The sequence below is a fragment of the Schistocerca cancellata genome, chromosome 9 (assembly GCF_023864275.1).
Source record: "Schistocerca cancellata isolate TAMUIC-IGC-003103 chromosome 9, iqSchCanc2.1, whole genome shotgun sequence".
NCBI lineage: Eukaryota > Metazoa > Arthropoda > Insecta > Orthoptera > Acrididae > Schistocerca > Schistocerca cancellata.
In genome coordinates, this window is record NC_064634.1 from 423,653,148 (window position 1) to 423,669,573 (window position 16,426).

Genomic DNA, 16,426 nt, shown 5'->3' on the forward strand with positions numbered 1-16,426 from the left:
ATTGTCTCCTTATGTCACAACATAAAAGAGCTCGAATATGTTCGATGCCAAAATCTTTAGGAAAATTTTTAAAGGTGTCGAGGGAGCTGGACCCTGTATTTAGTTAGTATGTTATATGAAACAGGAGTATGTTAACTCTTTCGTGTCCCAATAGGAGCATTTTGTTCTAGTTTCTTCATTTTCCGTGCTACAGCAGAGCATGACACCGAAATTAAAAGAATTTTATGGGTCAGTAAAATTTTCATAGTTTACTTAAGTGAAACTGAAATAACGCAGTACTAATTTTACATGTCAGACAGGATTTTAGGTGCACAAAAACTTTGCATGTACTTCAGTACTACAACATGGGGTTCCCAGAACCCTTCTGATGATAAAGGAATCACTATACAGCGTATTCTCTGTACTGCTCCGCTTCATAAACTACATTTTGATCTCACATCGAATATTACGTACGTATCTTACGTGTACAAGTAGAGTAACTTTGAACCTCGGTAGCTCAGAAATGGATAAAAATATCAAGACAATTTTCAAGTTTTTTTTAGAAATCTTGATTTTATAAATATGTCGTAAAAATTACAGCCATTTTCTGTGCATACCTGTCTTGGGATCCGCGACTTGGTTTTGGTACCCAAAAGCCATGTTTTTCGTGCTTTCTCAGGAACCGCCCATGAACTAAATGGTGCCTCTATATGCCCACTTAAGGCGCACCGTACACAATGTGTAATGCAAAAAGAACCAACCGATTTGCTCATATGCCTACGCTGGAACTCAAACTTTGACACTGTACTGTCGAATAGTTCCAGAAAGACGATCCTTCTGTTGGGTATACAAATCGTTCGTTCCCCAAGGGCTATCTGAAACACTGGCCGCTGCCTTTCTGCCACCAGTAGAACTCGAGGTATGAGCCCCGCAAAAATCGTGTTTCTACGCGAGCCATTTTGGAACATAGTAGCGCATGACGCCACATGCGTGACGTATTAATGAATGGAATAAAAATGACGTGAGCCTTTTGGATTGTGTCATCCGTTACAATATACACCATCGTTATGTGACACATGGGATAAAATGGAACTAAATCGTATGCCGGCCACGGTGGCCAAGAGGTTCTAGGCGCTTCAGTGGAACCGCGCGACTGCTACGGTCGCAGGTTCGAACCCTGCCTCTGGTATGGATGTGTGTGATGTCCTTAGGTTAGTTAGGTTTAAGTACTTCTAAGTTCTAGGGGAAGGATGACCTCAGATGTTAAGTCCAATTGTATTCAGAGCCATTTGAACCATTTGAACTAAAATCGTGCTTACTCCATATGTCGTTGCTGGATGCATTACGCGTTCCCACCTGTCGTCATATGAGGGTACGACCAGGATACACAAATGTAATCGTTTTTGTGATGCAGGTATTACACCAGAGCATGCACTGTTGGCCGTGGTGATCACACACCCTATTAAGTACTGTACCCCGTCTTTTTTAACGTCCAGGGGGCCGTCATAAATCGCGATGACTGCAGTGTAATTATTCCTTTGAGTAAATATAGATTTTCTGCAACCCGCTGGCCTCGCTAACTTCAACATTTGTGTTTAAGCGTGCATTTCCAAGGGGTTTCCAAATTTTTATCCAACTCCTGTACTTTTGTCCTTAAGCTTTGCAGACCAGTATATTTATCTTAGAAAATAGCTGAAAAATTTGCAGTACACAGCAAATTCAAACACGCAAAAATTATGAAAATAATGCCATGTGAATGTCGAAATACACGTCATTGCAGAATTTAAATACGGAGCTACATCCATAAAAGTACCGTATGTCGTTGAATTTTTCTGATGAATTAAACAATTACTTATCCTACTGAGTAGGATATACGAGGGTTGTCCAGAAAGTAAGTTCCGATCGGTCGCTAAATGTAAACCACAGTGAAAATCAGAAACATGTTATTTGCAAGAGTTAGCTACACTTTCCAGATACTTCTCTAAATAGTCGCCGCTCCGACTTAGACATCTGTCGCAGCGTTATACCAAATTTCCGACACCATCGTCAAAAAAGGCAGGCGCCTGTGCTTTCCGATAATTCTCTACGTTGGTCTGTAGCGCGTAGCCTGCTCTCAAGTGTTGACTTCGTATCCAGCGTTTCACGTGAACAGAGATGGTACTCAGGACGAGCCGATTAGGTCTGTGTTGTGGGTGATCGAACACTTCCCGTCGAAAAGACTGCAGGAGCGTCTTCACTGCCCCTGCAGAGTGCGGCGAAGAATTTCCATGAAGGAGGTTGTGCGTGGCAGTTGTGTCAGGTGGGCTGCATTCATTAAGGCGAAGCCTCCCAGCGGGCCCTCCTACTTGGCTGGAGACATCGTTGTTATGTGCACCTTTACTCGCTCACAGTGCGCTCACAGCTCAAAAGAGCGTCTTGATGCTGCGATCGACGAGCATACTAGAGACACTACCCAACACATCTATGCAAAGCTTCATCGGCTTTTCACTGTGGTGTCCATTTCGCAACCAATCGGAACTTACTTTCTGGTCAATCCCTCGTATTACCATATTATAAACACAGTGTACTCAAAATCACTAAAAACAAATAGAAATTTCCTTGATTTCTTGAAGACGCGCCGAGACTGCGATAAACCGCTTTCTTCAAGCAGATGCTGCCACATACTGGGAACAGGCATAAACGAAAACATGTGGTGCACAGAAAGCACATAGTATCTGCTAGAAGAGTTAACTGAGAGTTTATTTTATTCGTTGAACTAGGAAAAAAAAGTTCGGTGTAGCGGTTTGCTACGTAAGAGCTGAGGAAATTACACCAGGAAAAGCCGAATGCCCGTTTACACGTGACATTGCTTTACTAACAAGGGGACACCACATGCCTGTCTTCACCAATTTCGTCCAAATTTATGGTGCACGCAGGGATTGCGCAAAAATTAAAATGCCAGAAGTTGGAGCTCCAGGTGGCCAAGCATTTATAAAAAGTAGTATTTTTGTCGCGGTCGGATGAGGCATCACCCATTTACATTAGCAAAGTTTCAGCGCGGCGGTTGGTGCAGCGGAAAAGAGCATAGAACAGTAATCCGAGGATCATGAAATTGAATCTTTGCAGTGAAACTGTATCTTATTTTGATTTGTTACGCTTATTTTGATTTGTTACGTTACTTATGCTGCAAATGAAACGAGATAGTGCTCAACAAACTGTCCTTGATTTGATACAGCCCTGGCATTGCGCAATATTCAATTGATTGACTCGCCTCCTCACCCCCTCCAAATGCATTCTGCTAGTCCATCCAGCAATGCCCCTTTATCGTCAGCTAAAGAAAACTGCTGTTATTCGTTGAGAGAAAAAAAGAAATCACATACAGATAAGGTAGCATCAAAATTAAATTCCATTGTGCATCACCAGATATCCTCGCCAGTACTAGACGAAATGATGCGCTAGCGTACTTTACTGCCAAACTGTACGATGAGAACGAACCTTTTCTGAATGTAAACCAAAATTTTCTTTTGTTGATAAAGTTTAAAACCGACTCATTCTGTCAACTGTACGTGTCTTATAACGTAGTGAGAAATCCAAGCCACGATGGAACTTGACACTTGTTACACACACGAAGGTTTGCTAGAAGTGGAAGCCGTGTTAAATGGAGAACAAATCGCTGGAAGTGGCGAGAATCAATGACGGAAACTTTAAATTTATAGGCTGGTTTGACCTCTGAGATGCATAGTTACGCAAAGGGCCTTGAGGATTCGTCAGAAATGTCATCGTCTTTATTGTACACTCCTGGAAATGGAAAAAAGAACACATTGACACCGGTGTGTCAGACCCACCATACTTGCTCCGGACACTGCAAGAGGGCTGTACAAGCAATGATCACACGCACGGCACAGCGGACACACCAGGAACCGCGGTGTTGGCCGTCGAATGGCGCTAGCTGCGCAGCATTTGTGCACCGCCGCCGTCAGTGTCAGCCAGTTTGCCGTGGCATACGGAGCTCTATCGCAGTCTTTAACACTGGTAGCATGCCGCGACAGCGTGGACGTGAACCGTATGTGCAGATGACGGACTTTGAGCGAGGGCGTATAGTGGGCATGCGGGAGGCCGGGTGGACGTACCGCCGAATTGCTCAACACGTGGGGCGTGAGGTCTCCACAGTACATCTATGTTGTCGCCAGTGGTCGGCGGAAGGTGCACTTGCCCGTCGACCTGGGACCGGACTGCAGCGACGCACGGATGCACGCCAAGACCGTAGGATCCTACGCAGTGCCGTAGGGGACCGCACCGCCACTTCCCAGCAAATTAGGGACACTGTTGCTCCTGGGGTATCGGCGAGGACCATTCGCAACCGTCTCCATGAAGCTGGGCTACGGTCCCGCACACCGTTAGGCCGTCTTCCGCTCACGCCCCAACATCGTGCAGCCCGCCTCCAGTGGTGTCGCGACGGGCGTGAATGGAGGGACGAATGGAGACGTGTCGTCTTCAGCGATGAGAGTCGCTTCTGCCTTGGTGCCATTGATGGTCGTATGCGTGTTTGGCGCCGTGCAGGTGAGCGCCACAATCAGGACTGCATACGACCGAGGCACACAGGGCCAACACCCGGCATCATGGTGTGGGGAGCGATCTCCTACACTGGCCGTACACCACTGGTGATCGTCGAGGGGACACTGAATAGTGCACGGTACATCCAAACCGTCATCGAACCCATCGTTCTACCATTCCTAGACCGGCAAGGGAACTTGCTGTTCCAACAGGACAATGCACGTCCGCATGTATCCCGTGCCACCCAACGTGCTCTAGAAGGTGTAAGTCAACTACCCTGGCCAGCAAGATCTCCGGATCTGTCCCCCATTGAGCATGTTTGGGACTGGATGAAGCGTCGTCTCACGCGGTCTGCATGTCCAGCACGAACGCTGGTCCAACTGAGGCGCCAGGTGGAAATGGCATGGCAAGCCGTTCCACAGGACTACATCCAGCATCTCTACGATCGTCTCCATGGGAGAATAGCAGCCTGCATTGCTGCGAAAGGTGGATATACACTGTACTAGTGCCGACATTGTGCATGCTCTGTTGCCTGTGTCTATGTGCCTGTGGTTCTGTCAGTGTGATCATGTGATGTATCTGACCCCAGGAATGTGTCAATGAAGTTTCCCCTTCCTGGGACAATGAATTCACGGTGTTCTTATTTCCATTTCCAGGAGTGTATTTTTGTCAGTGTATTCGGTCACATCGGCAGAGATTTCTTGCATTAGAACAGCGCTCACGAAGTTCTCCGTAACACAATTTCACGTTCTCTGCATTCAGGTAAAAGTTGGCTTTTCACTTTCCTACCCTACTGTTTGTTTCACTTTCCCTCCCCATTCCATTCACATCAATGCGATCTCTACTCACTCGATAGTGTCTTACTGTACAGACTGGTTATGTCTGGAACCGGTTTCCAGCCGCTGAGCGATGCAAGTATTTCCTAAACGGGTCTTTTGTTTTCGGTATAGCATAATCACACACTCGCGAACCTTGTTTGCAAGGATACAACGTTATCAGGCGGGCAGTTTACAGGTTAATAACAGTATTTACACTTGAGTCTCCTGTTCCATTTGCTATTACGCTGGATTCTCATGCACTGAATTCTTTTACTTATGAAAAAACTGTAAGCCTATTGCCTGCGACAGAAATCCCATAGAAACTGTTCTTGTTCGTCATCAAAGCTTGCTACTGTACTTTGTGTTTTCCAGTAATCAAGCTAACTCATTCATTATACGTTGTAAGAGAAAAGACTTTTATTTTCGTTTTACTACCTGAGTGTCAAATTATCAGCGGAAACACTCGTCTAGAAAGTCGTTACTATGGCTCGTTGTCGGGAGAGTGGTTTGACGCGTCTAATAAATAAAAAAAATTGTTTCGTAAACAGCTAACCTTACTTACCGAAATAGCCTAATTTGAGACATATACGTTCCATCCTGCGAACCTCCAGCTTTTCCATACAATCTGGAAAATGGGTTTTGTCAAACTTTGCAAAATACACTTGGTCCAGCTATCCTTCACAGTTTCCATGCCATCGGGGAAATAGATTCTGTCAAATTATCCAAAATACTCGGTGACTGCAACTATCACTACCTTATTTGATGAAAATTTCTTCCCAGCAAGCCGAAGTTTCAACAGAAAGATGTCACTTGGACTGGTGAATAGGGAGGATGGGGAGTCGATTCAAAGCCCAGTTCATGCATTTCCGCCATTGTTATTGCTGATATGTTGCACGGTGCATTATCCTGGTGAAAGAGGATTTTTATGTACCACCCTTGGTCTATTTTCAGCCTACGCACGATTCAAACGACCCAACAACGATGCATAGGAGGGTCCAGTTATGGTTCTGACTTCTTCCAAATATTTTATGAGGTTATTCCTTGAGAAGCACAAAAAAAAAAAAGAAATGGCCATCAGCCTATCAGCTTACAAAATGGTCTTTGTCTTCTTCGGTGCACTTTCACCAGTATTTGTAAATTGTTTTGACTGCCGTTTTGACTCTGGTGTGTAATGATGAATCCAGGGTTCATCGGCGGTCACAAATCGGCGCAAGACGTGTTCTGAATTGCAATTACACATCGTCAGACTTCGTGATGGAACGTTGTGCCGGATGCGCTTTTGATAGACTGTGAGTAATCGCTCACCCACCACTCACATTGCTTCTTCATATCAAATTCTCCGCGCTTGATATCAAGCACTCGCTCAATTGAGATACCCACAGTCGCTACAATCTCATGAACATTTATTCGGCCGTCATGCGTTGCGATTCCGTGGGTTTTGTCAGAGGTTCCAATGGTGGTGAACTCAATTGCAGGAATGGAACGTGTTTTGCATTGGACACTTGTCCAACCAAGTTTATACTTATTAATCTAAAAGTATTTTAAACATAGCTGCGCAACAGCAACGTTTCCACGTAATAAGACTAAAAACAGCCGACCAGTTGCAATGGATAAAGTAATCTTTACCTAGGTTTCGACAGATTTAAATCTGTCTTCTTCAGAAGGCGGCAGTATTACATTAATATGGAATGATGTATCATCGTCTTTTTTACAAATATCTGCATAGATCCATTAGTCCAAATTAAAATATAGCCCTGAAAATAGGGTTTGTCATGTAAATAAAAATTAGTACATGGATGTTGCAGAGCTCACAAGCGACTCTAAAAGTAAATAGTCTTCAATGATAGTGCAACGTCCGCGTAAACGTCATCCAATGCGTCAGTCCAAACCTTCAAATGAAAACGTTTATTAACGAAACGAAGCTCGGTTTCCTCCATTTTAGCCCCTGTCCGAGGAGGCTGTCAACAATGAACTATACGCAGTACACTGTTGAATTTCTTTATACGATCCTTGGAATAATCAAGCTTAACAACCATGAAGGCGCAACAGAAATGTTCCATTCTTTCATGAAGGGTAGGGAAAGGGTGTGTTTGTAATCGAACAGTAGTATATGTGGTCTGGTCGCCTATGTTCTTCACGCGAACGAGTTCTGTGGTGCCCCGTGAGACTCCGCATCGGTCCGAGAAGAGCGATCGGGCAACACAGAGGTGGCAGACAAAAGACCTGCAGTCGAGACGCATAGTTGTAACGCGTGATAAATGTCTCAGGTACAAAAATAAAAGCTACATGTGTCTGAGCGGACGTGCGAGTCGGCGGACAGAAGTTGGTCACACGGTAATTGCCGTTCTTGCGAACAGCGCAGGAATTAGCGCAGCTTCCGGAGGGAAGCGGCGACGGAAAATGAGACACGCCGCACGGCTCTGCGCAGCGGGCGTAAGTGGCCGTGCCGGCAAGGTGACTTACCGAGAGCGGACATTCTCGGCCGTCTGGCAGGTGCTGCGATTATCCCCCAGGCTGTTGCCGTAACAAAGGCGCTGACGACATTCCCCCCTTTCTTGCAAGGGAGAGGCTAGCGGCTAGCGGCTGCGCTGGCGTTCTCACGTCGGAAAGAAGCCGCCGGGGTCAACAACACCGAATCTGACAAAAACGCCACGCCACGCCGCCGCCGCCGCCGCCGCCGCCGCCGCCACCGCCGCCGCCTCACCGAGCTTCTGTGCTACGCAGCGGTGCCCTCTCCTAGCAGCAGGTTGCCCTCGCCTGCACAGTGCACTACCTGCTCTCAGAGCGCAGCCCGTCGCAACCGACCCCGTGCCGTAGCGCTATCCTCACGCAAGACGTGAAAACGCTCGCCGACTCTGCAGGTGACGTCACCAGCGTGAAACTCCACGTTGTAGTAAACTGCGAAACATGAAAGGAATAGTCTGACCGCTTATAAAACGCTAATACGAGCGCTTGGAATCCCTGTCAAGCCGGATTGAGGGAGGAAATACACTCCTGGAAATTGAAATAAGAACACCGTGAATTCAATGTCCCAGGAAGGGGAAACTTTATTGACACATTCCTGGGGTCAGATACATCACATGATCACACTGACAGAACCACGGGCACATAGGCACAGGCAACAGAGCATGCACAATGTCGGCACTAGTACAGTGTATATCCACCTTTCGCAGCAATGCAGGCTGCTATTCTCCCATGGAGACGATCGTAGAGATGCTGGATGTAGTCCTGTGGAACGGCTTGCCATGCCATTTCCACCTGGCGCCTCAGTTGGACCAGCGTTCGTGCTGGACGTGCAGACCGCGTGAGACGACGCTTCATCCAGTCCCAAACATGCTCAATGGGGGACAGATCCGGAGATCTTGCTGGCCAGGGTAGTTGACTTACACCTTCTAGAGCACGTTGGGTGGCACGGGATACATGCGGACGTGCATTGTCCTGTTGGAACAGCAAGTTCCCTTGCCGGTCTAGGAATGGTAGAACGATGGGTTCGATGACGGTTTGGATGTACCGTGCACTATTCAGTGTCCCCTCGACGATCACCAGTGGTGTACGGCCAGTGTAGGAGATCGCTCCCCACACCATGATGCCGGGTGTTGGCCCTGTGTGCCTCGGTCGTATGCAGTCCTGATTGTGGCGCTCACCTGCACGGCGCCAAACACGCATACGACCATCATTGGCACCAAGGCAGAAGCGACTCTCATCGCTGAAGACGACACGTCTCCATCCGTCCCTCCATTCACGCCTGTCGCGACACCACTGGAGGCGGGCTGCACGATGTTGGGGCGTGAGCGGAAGACGGCCTAACGGTGTGCGGGACCGTAGCCCAGCTTCATGGAGACGGTTGCGAATGGTCCTCGCCGATACCCCAGGAGCAACAGTGTCCCTAATTTGCTGGGAAGTGGCGGTGCGGTCCCCTACGGCACTGCGTAGGATCCTACGGTCTTGGCGTGCATCCGTGCGTCGCTGCGGTCCGGTCCCAGGTCGACGGGCACGTGCACCTTCCGCCGACCACTGGCTACAACATCGATGTACTGTGGAGACCTCACGCCCCACGTGTTGAGCAATTCGGCGGTACGTCCACCCGGCCTCCCGCATGACCACTATACGCCCTCGCTCAAAGTCCGTCAACTGCACATATGGTTTACGTCCACGCTGTCGCGGCATGCTACCAGTGTTAAAGACTGCGATGGAGCTCCGTATGCCACGGCAAACTGGCTGACACTGACGGCGGCGGTGCACAAATGCTGCGCAGCTAGCGCCATTCGACGGCCAACACCGCGGTTCCTGGTGTGTCCGCTGTGCCGTGCGTGTGATCATTGCTTGTACAGCCCTCTCGCAGTGTCCGGAGCAAGTATGGTGGGTCTGACACACCGGTGTCAATGTGTTCTTTTTTCCATTTCCAGGAGTGTAGAAGCAATTCAGGGGCGGGCTGCTAGATTTGTTACTGGTAGGTTTGATCATCACGCGAGTGGTACGGAAACGCTTCAGGAACTCGGGTGGGAGTCTCTGGAGGAAAGGAAGCATTCTTTTCGTGAATCGCTACTGAGGAAATTTAGAGAACCAGCATTTGAGGCTGACTGCAGTACAATTTTACTGCCGCCAACTTATGTTTCGCAGAAAGACCACAAAGATAAGACAAGAGAGATTAGGGCTTGTACAAAGGCATATAGGCAGTCATTTTTCCCTCGTTCTGTGTGGGAGTGGAACAGGGAGAGAAGATGCTAGTTGTGGTACGAGGTACCCTCCGCCACGCACCGTATGGTGGATTGCGGAGTATGTATGTAGATGGAGATGTCTGTCGTATCGGATTTTCGCTTCGTGGAGCCCGCATCTCGTGGTCGTGCGGTAGCGTTCTCGCTTCCTACGCCCCGGTTCCCGGGTTCGATTCCCGGCGGGGTCAGGGATTTTCTCTGCCTCGTGATGGCTGGGTGTTGTGTGATGTCCTTAGGTTAGTTAGGTTTAAGTAGTTGTAAGTTCTAGGGGACTGATGACCATAGATGTTAAGTCCCATAGTGCTCAGAGCCATTTCGCTTCGTGGAGTGGAACGTGGGCGTAGAGGTAGCAACATCGGTTTTACGTCGAAAACAGAACTTAACACACGCCATGTTGTATTAAGTCAAATGAAGTTGAAATCCGCATGATGGTTTTTATAATCGGTGTCCCAGGAGGAACGGCCAGTATTCACGGGTATTACAGGAACGAAGGAGAAAGTCTAGCAAACATGGGCTCTAAAATGCATGTCTGAGGAACTATGAACACTTCTTCATCTTCGATACTGTGAAACAAATCTCTTGTACTAGAAGCTCTTCACTTTCCACACTCTGAGGGATGGTAGTATGGGCCAAAACAAGAAAAAGAAGTCTGGTAAACATGGCCTCTAAAGTCAATACCTTAACACCTGTGAGCACTTGTTTATCTTCGCTACTGTGAAGCGCCGTTCTTCTACTGAATAAGTGCTCATAACTCTTAAGCGATGCGTTCACTTCCTGGATATGTTTCACAGTATCGATCATGCTCTGATATTTCGAATGGTCGTTCCTGTCATATCCCTCAATACTGAGCATTCCTCCCGGGATACCTTGTATTATACCGCACATGTTATGAATAATATTGACGATCTCTCGAAAACGCCTGATTTTCGATACTGTTAATTATAGTAAAATGACGGGAAACTACATATCGCTAGTTGAAGGCTCCTCATATTTGATGCTTTCCGTTTCCTATCTTGCATGCTACGACAGTGAGCCTTTTCAGTGCTACAGCGCATGGGTGATTTATCAAGAGGACGTCCCTTTTTATGCACAAGACGTTGTTGTTAAATAACAAATAATGACATCTGTGGTTACACATTTGTGTGCCACGTAGCTTCGAGAGTGCTGTCAGGGTCACGCTGTAGTGTAATTGGTATCGTCGCGAACTGTGAAGGAAACAAAAGAGACTCGCAGAGCATGCTGTTGGCATTTACAGTTCCCTGCAGGAATTTCAAATGCAATAAAGACATGAAGATAAATAGCGTTAAGAAATCAAACGAAATGCCATTACTAAGTAACGAGCTATCGGAGACTACGGGTCTAATATACCAAAATATTCAGAAAATATCTCTAAACTATGTTGGTGGAGTTTTGGTACGGCCTGTATACGACATCAACAACAAACAAACGAGAAAAATAAAAAAAAAAGATGAAGTATAGGAACGAATTTCTCGGATTAGAAAAGGTATAGGACAGAAATGCAGTGTTTCACTATTCTGCTCAGTGTATAGGTCGAAGAACAAGTTATGAAAATAAAAATAAGATCTAGGAATGGATTTAAATTTCAGCGTGAAAAGATATCAGCGATAAGACTCGCTGATGACAGTGCTGTCCTCATTGAAAGTGAGAAAGGAATGCTGGCCATATTGAATGGAACAAACACACGCTGTCTATTGAAAGCCATCAGAAGAAAGACGGAAGTAATGAGAGGTAGAAGAAATGAAAGTAGCGACAAAAGTAACATCAAAACTGGCGATCACGGAGTAGACGAAGTGAAGGAATTTTACTACCCTGGAAGCAAAGTAGCTCATGACGGAAGAAGAAAGGAAGACATAAAAAGCAAATTACCACGGGCGAAGATTGCATTCTTGGCCAAAACAAGTATGTTAGTATCAAACGTAGGCCTTAATTTGAGGAAGAAATGTCTGAGGAAGTACTTTTGTAGCATAGTCCTGCGTGGAAGTGGATCATTCACTGCGAGAAAACCGGGAAAGAAGACAACTGATGCGTTTGAGATGCGTTTGAGATATTGAAAATTAGATGCACTAATAAGAAATGAGGTTCTCCGCAGAATCGCCGTGGATAGTAGCATGTGAAAACAATCGACAATTGGATTAGGTGTTTAAGGAAACTGCGAGGAAACTAAATCTAAGTGACTCCAAAGAATTTTGAACCTTGCTCTTACCATTTGGAATCCATGACACACCCCTTCGTATTCAGTTGCAGTTGCAACACAACGGGAATGGTAGACCTAAATTTAAACAGTATAACTGACTGTGCAATCATGTGGTAACTTTATTTGGTTATGTTACGCTGAATAAACGTAGGTGTGTTAGTTAACAGTTTTTAATTACATGTTCGGAATTCTGAGGCGAAAATAGTGAAATAGAATTTCTTGCGCAACTAAAATAAATAAAACTGTACTCATACACTCTCCCACTACTTTTACTCAATCATGGAAAAGACCAAGATAAATAAAATTAAATAAACCTCATTTTATGCATTAAATATCTTTGCCACAAGCGTATAGTACCAATGTTGTTGAATAGTAAGCACGGGTGCACTCTCAAATCCATTTCGTTAGTCTAAATAAACCCTCGCAGCTCGCCTAATATTGTAAAAAAACCAGCACCAAATGCGTCTACACTAGCTGCAAAATTCGAATACCGTGTGGACTGCTGTTCACGGCCAATCAGAGCAAAGCCCACCTTTGACAGGTTCAGTTACTAGCTGTATTATGGTGGGTTGCAAATCTATCCTTTCGAAAAAAGTTTTTTTATTTATTATGCGAGAAATCAGATTCTGCGTAGTACGCCAGATGTATCAAATGAACGGGCTGTTATTTTACTAAACAGTCGTAAAACAGTAGGGGGGGGGGGGGTATGGAGCAAACATAACACTCATTGTTACAATTACAGTGTTGTCATAGATCGTCTAATTACAATCTTACGATTGGAACAACATTTCATTTTAAAGAAAAAACAGGTAGTAAATTACTTTTGGAATTGAGAGCGTGATCACATGAAGCAGTCGTTTTTTCAAGAATACCCGCGCTGGCTGCACCTCTTCTTGTTGCAGGATGGGATACAATGACGTGCGATGCTACGATACAGGGTGTTAGGTGTGTAACTGCAGACTTTCCGTTCACTGGTAGCTTAATGCACCCACTTCAATGTGTTAGTTGTTTTTTCTCTGCGTCTAACAATCTACCCGCAGACACGTCACATAATTTACTACCTGTTGTTTTCTGCATGGTCGTAGCTATACCACTAACAAGGTAAGTCTGGGAGTTGACCCCCTCCGATTTTCTAGAACCTTTACATGTAAGTAGAACATGAAAAAGTATTACACACGTGTTTTCCTTTTAGCTGCTAATACGCTGATTTAGAGGGTAAAATACATCCCTGAAGTTGACGCCGCAAAACACATATTTACAGATATCTTCACTTTAAATCAATATTTGTCAACCAAATCATATCTAAATCGTTTATTATAATAAACTGCGTTATACAGTAGTGAAACTGACCACAGGGGCTGTTTCCCTTATCTTGCAGAGGGTAAAATCGTATTTTATGAAGTACACTTTCGTAATAAAAATTCGTAAACTAACTATAGAAACTAAAAAAACTATTTTTACAAACTACATGATCAACTGGAAAACTGAAAATTGTTCACTGGCGTTAGGGGTAGTTTATCCTACACAGGGGCACTTTTAAGAAAAATTCAAAACGCGTCAACTTCATTTGACTGTGTAGTTTGTAAAAATATATTTTTTAGTTTCTATAGTTAGTTTTTGAATTTTTATTACGAAAGTAATTTACCCCCTGCCCCTGTGGTCAATTTCACTACTGTATAATGCAGTTTACTACAATAAACGATCTCGATTTCATTTAGTTCAAAAATAGTGAAGATACCTTTAAAAATGTGTTTTGCAGCGTCAAATTCAGGGATGTATTTTACCCTCTAAATCAGCGTATTAGCAGCTAAAAATGTGTCTAATACTTGGACTGAAGACCACAACAACAACAACAACTTTTTTATGTTCTACTTACATTTAAAGTTTCAAGAAAATCGGAGCGGGACACCTCCCAGACCTCCGTTGTAAGTAAACTACGCCTGTCAGTATAGATTCAGCGTTTTGCATCCACGCATCCACACTTCCAACACCTGACCCACTGCCCAGGGGAATATAAGCATTAATCGCTTGTTTTTGCCACATGTACTTGGATGTACTACCCAGCCTGAAAACATAGCCTGCTGCGCGTAATAGCTATTCTTATTAGTCTGCTAAAGAAGGAAATACAGCTGTAACATGGTTCAGTACACTTTTCTCTGTCACCAGTATAAATCACTGCACTTATACCACTAAGAAACTGCATGGCGATTCTGTGTTGAAAATAATGTCTCCAAATCCGTTACATATGTGTTGCAAGTAACAACAAGACTGCTGCGCTGCCACGTCTGTCGTCGTGAACTTGACGTCGTAGATTTGCAGTTCCAGAGTGTGTGCAATTTTAGAAACGCAGCACTGGAGTATTTACGGAGATATTCGTCTGTAGCGTGCCCTACTCTTAGGCACCCACAAAACAATTTCAGTTCAATGACTGATTGACACGACAGAGTTCATGGCTTATTCACATCAAAGCACAGTCGTCAAAGTGTGCAACACTCACAAGATGCACACCCATTGTTCCTGTCGTAATTCACCAATATGTGTAAGCAGAATTTACGGTTCACTCAGTATTACTCACTGTCTTTCTGTAGTTCACAAGATATGGGACACGATTGAAAGGTTTTATCAATGTTAATGCGCACGAAAATCAACACACCAACAAGGCCATACGTCAGTAATCAGTACTCTTATTGGTCATCGCCCTACTACTCAAATGTTCCGTTTAGATGGCCCAAAACAGGCTTTCTAACAGATCCATTCATATATTTATGTCCTTGACGAAAGTGAAACTGCAACAGCAGCTGCAACTGGGAATGGAATAAAATCCAATGCCAAGTGAAAATTTTTCCTGGCTCGGAACTCGAACCCGGATTTCTTGGATATCGTGAGCGGTCATCTTCACAACTTCGGCTATCCAAGCACACTTCCTGTGCAGTCTAGATTCTCGTATGTAGTGCTCTCTGTCCGTTATCCTTATTGCTAGCACTCTCATCTGGTTCGCTCGAACGAAGAGTGCATCAGCGGTGAAGGTATCATTATTTGCCGTCAAGGCGCGTAAATGCTTATATATATATATATAGGGGAGGGGGGGGGGTTTGGAAAAGCAGAGACCACACGCAAAAATGTATATACTACTGGCCATTAAAATTGCTACATCACGAAGGTGACGTGCTACAGACGCGAAATTTAGCCGACAGGAAGAAGATGCTGTGATATGCAAATGATTATCTTTTCAGAGCACTCACACAAAGTTGGCACCGGTGGCGACCCCTACAACGTGCTGACTTGAGGAAAGTTTCCAACCGATTTCTCATACAAAAACAGCAGTTGATCGGCGTTGTATGATAAAACGTTGTTGTGACGCCTCGTGTAAGGAGGAGAAATGCGTACCATCACGTTTCCGACTTTGATAAAGGTCGGATAGTAGCCTATCGCGATTGCTGTTTATCGTATCGCGACATTGCTGCTCGCGTTGGTCGAGATCCAATGACTGTTAGCAGAATATGGAATCGGTGGGTTCAGGAGGGTAATACGTAACGCCGTGCTGGATCCCAACGGCCTCGTATCACTAGCAGTCGAGATGACAGGCATCTTATCCGCATGGCTGTAACGGATCGTGCAGCCACGTCTCGATCTGTGAGTCAACAGATGTGGACGTTTGCGAGACAACAACCATCTGCACGAACAGTTCGACGACACTTGTAGCAACGTGGACTATCAACTCGGCGACCATGGCTGCGGTTACCCTTGACGCTGTATCACAGACAGGAGCGCCTGCGATGGTGTACTCAACGACGAACCTGGGTGCACGAATGGCAAAACGTCATATTTTTCTTATGAATCCAGGTTGTGTTTGCAGCATCACGATGGTCGCATCCGTGTTTGGTGACATCGCGGTGAACGCACATTGGAAGCGTGCATTCGTCATCGCCATTCTTGCGTATCACCCAGCGTGATGGTATGGGGTGCCATTGGTTACACGTCTCGGTCACCTCTTGTCCGCACTGATGGCACTTTGAACAGTGGACGTCACATTTCAGATCTGTTACGACCCGTGTCTCTACCCTTTATTCTATACTTCCGAAACCCTACATTTCAGCAGGATAATGAACGACCGCATGATGCAGGTCCTGTACGGGCCTTTCTGAATACAGAAAATGTTCGACTGC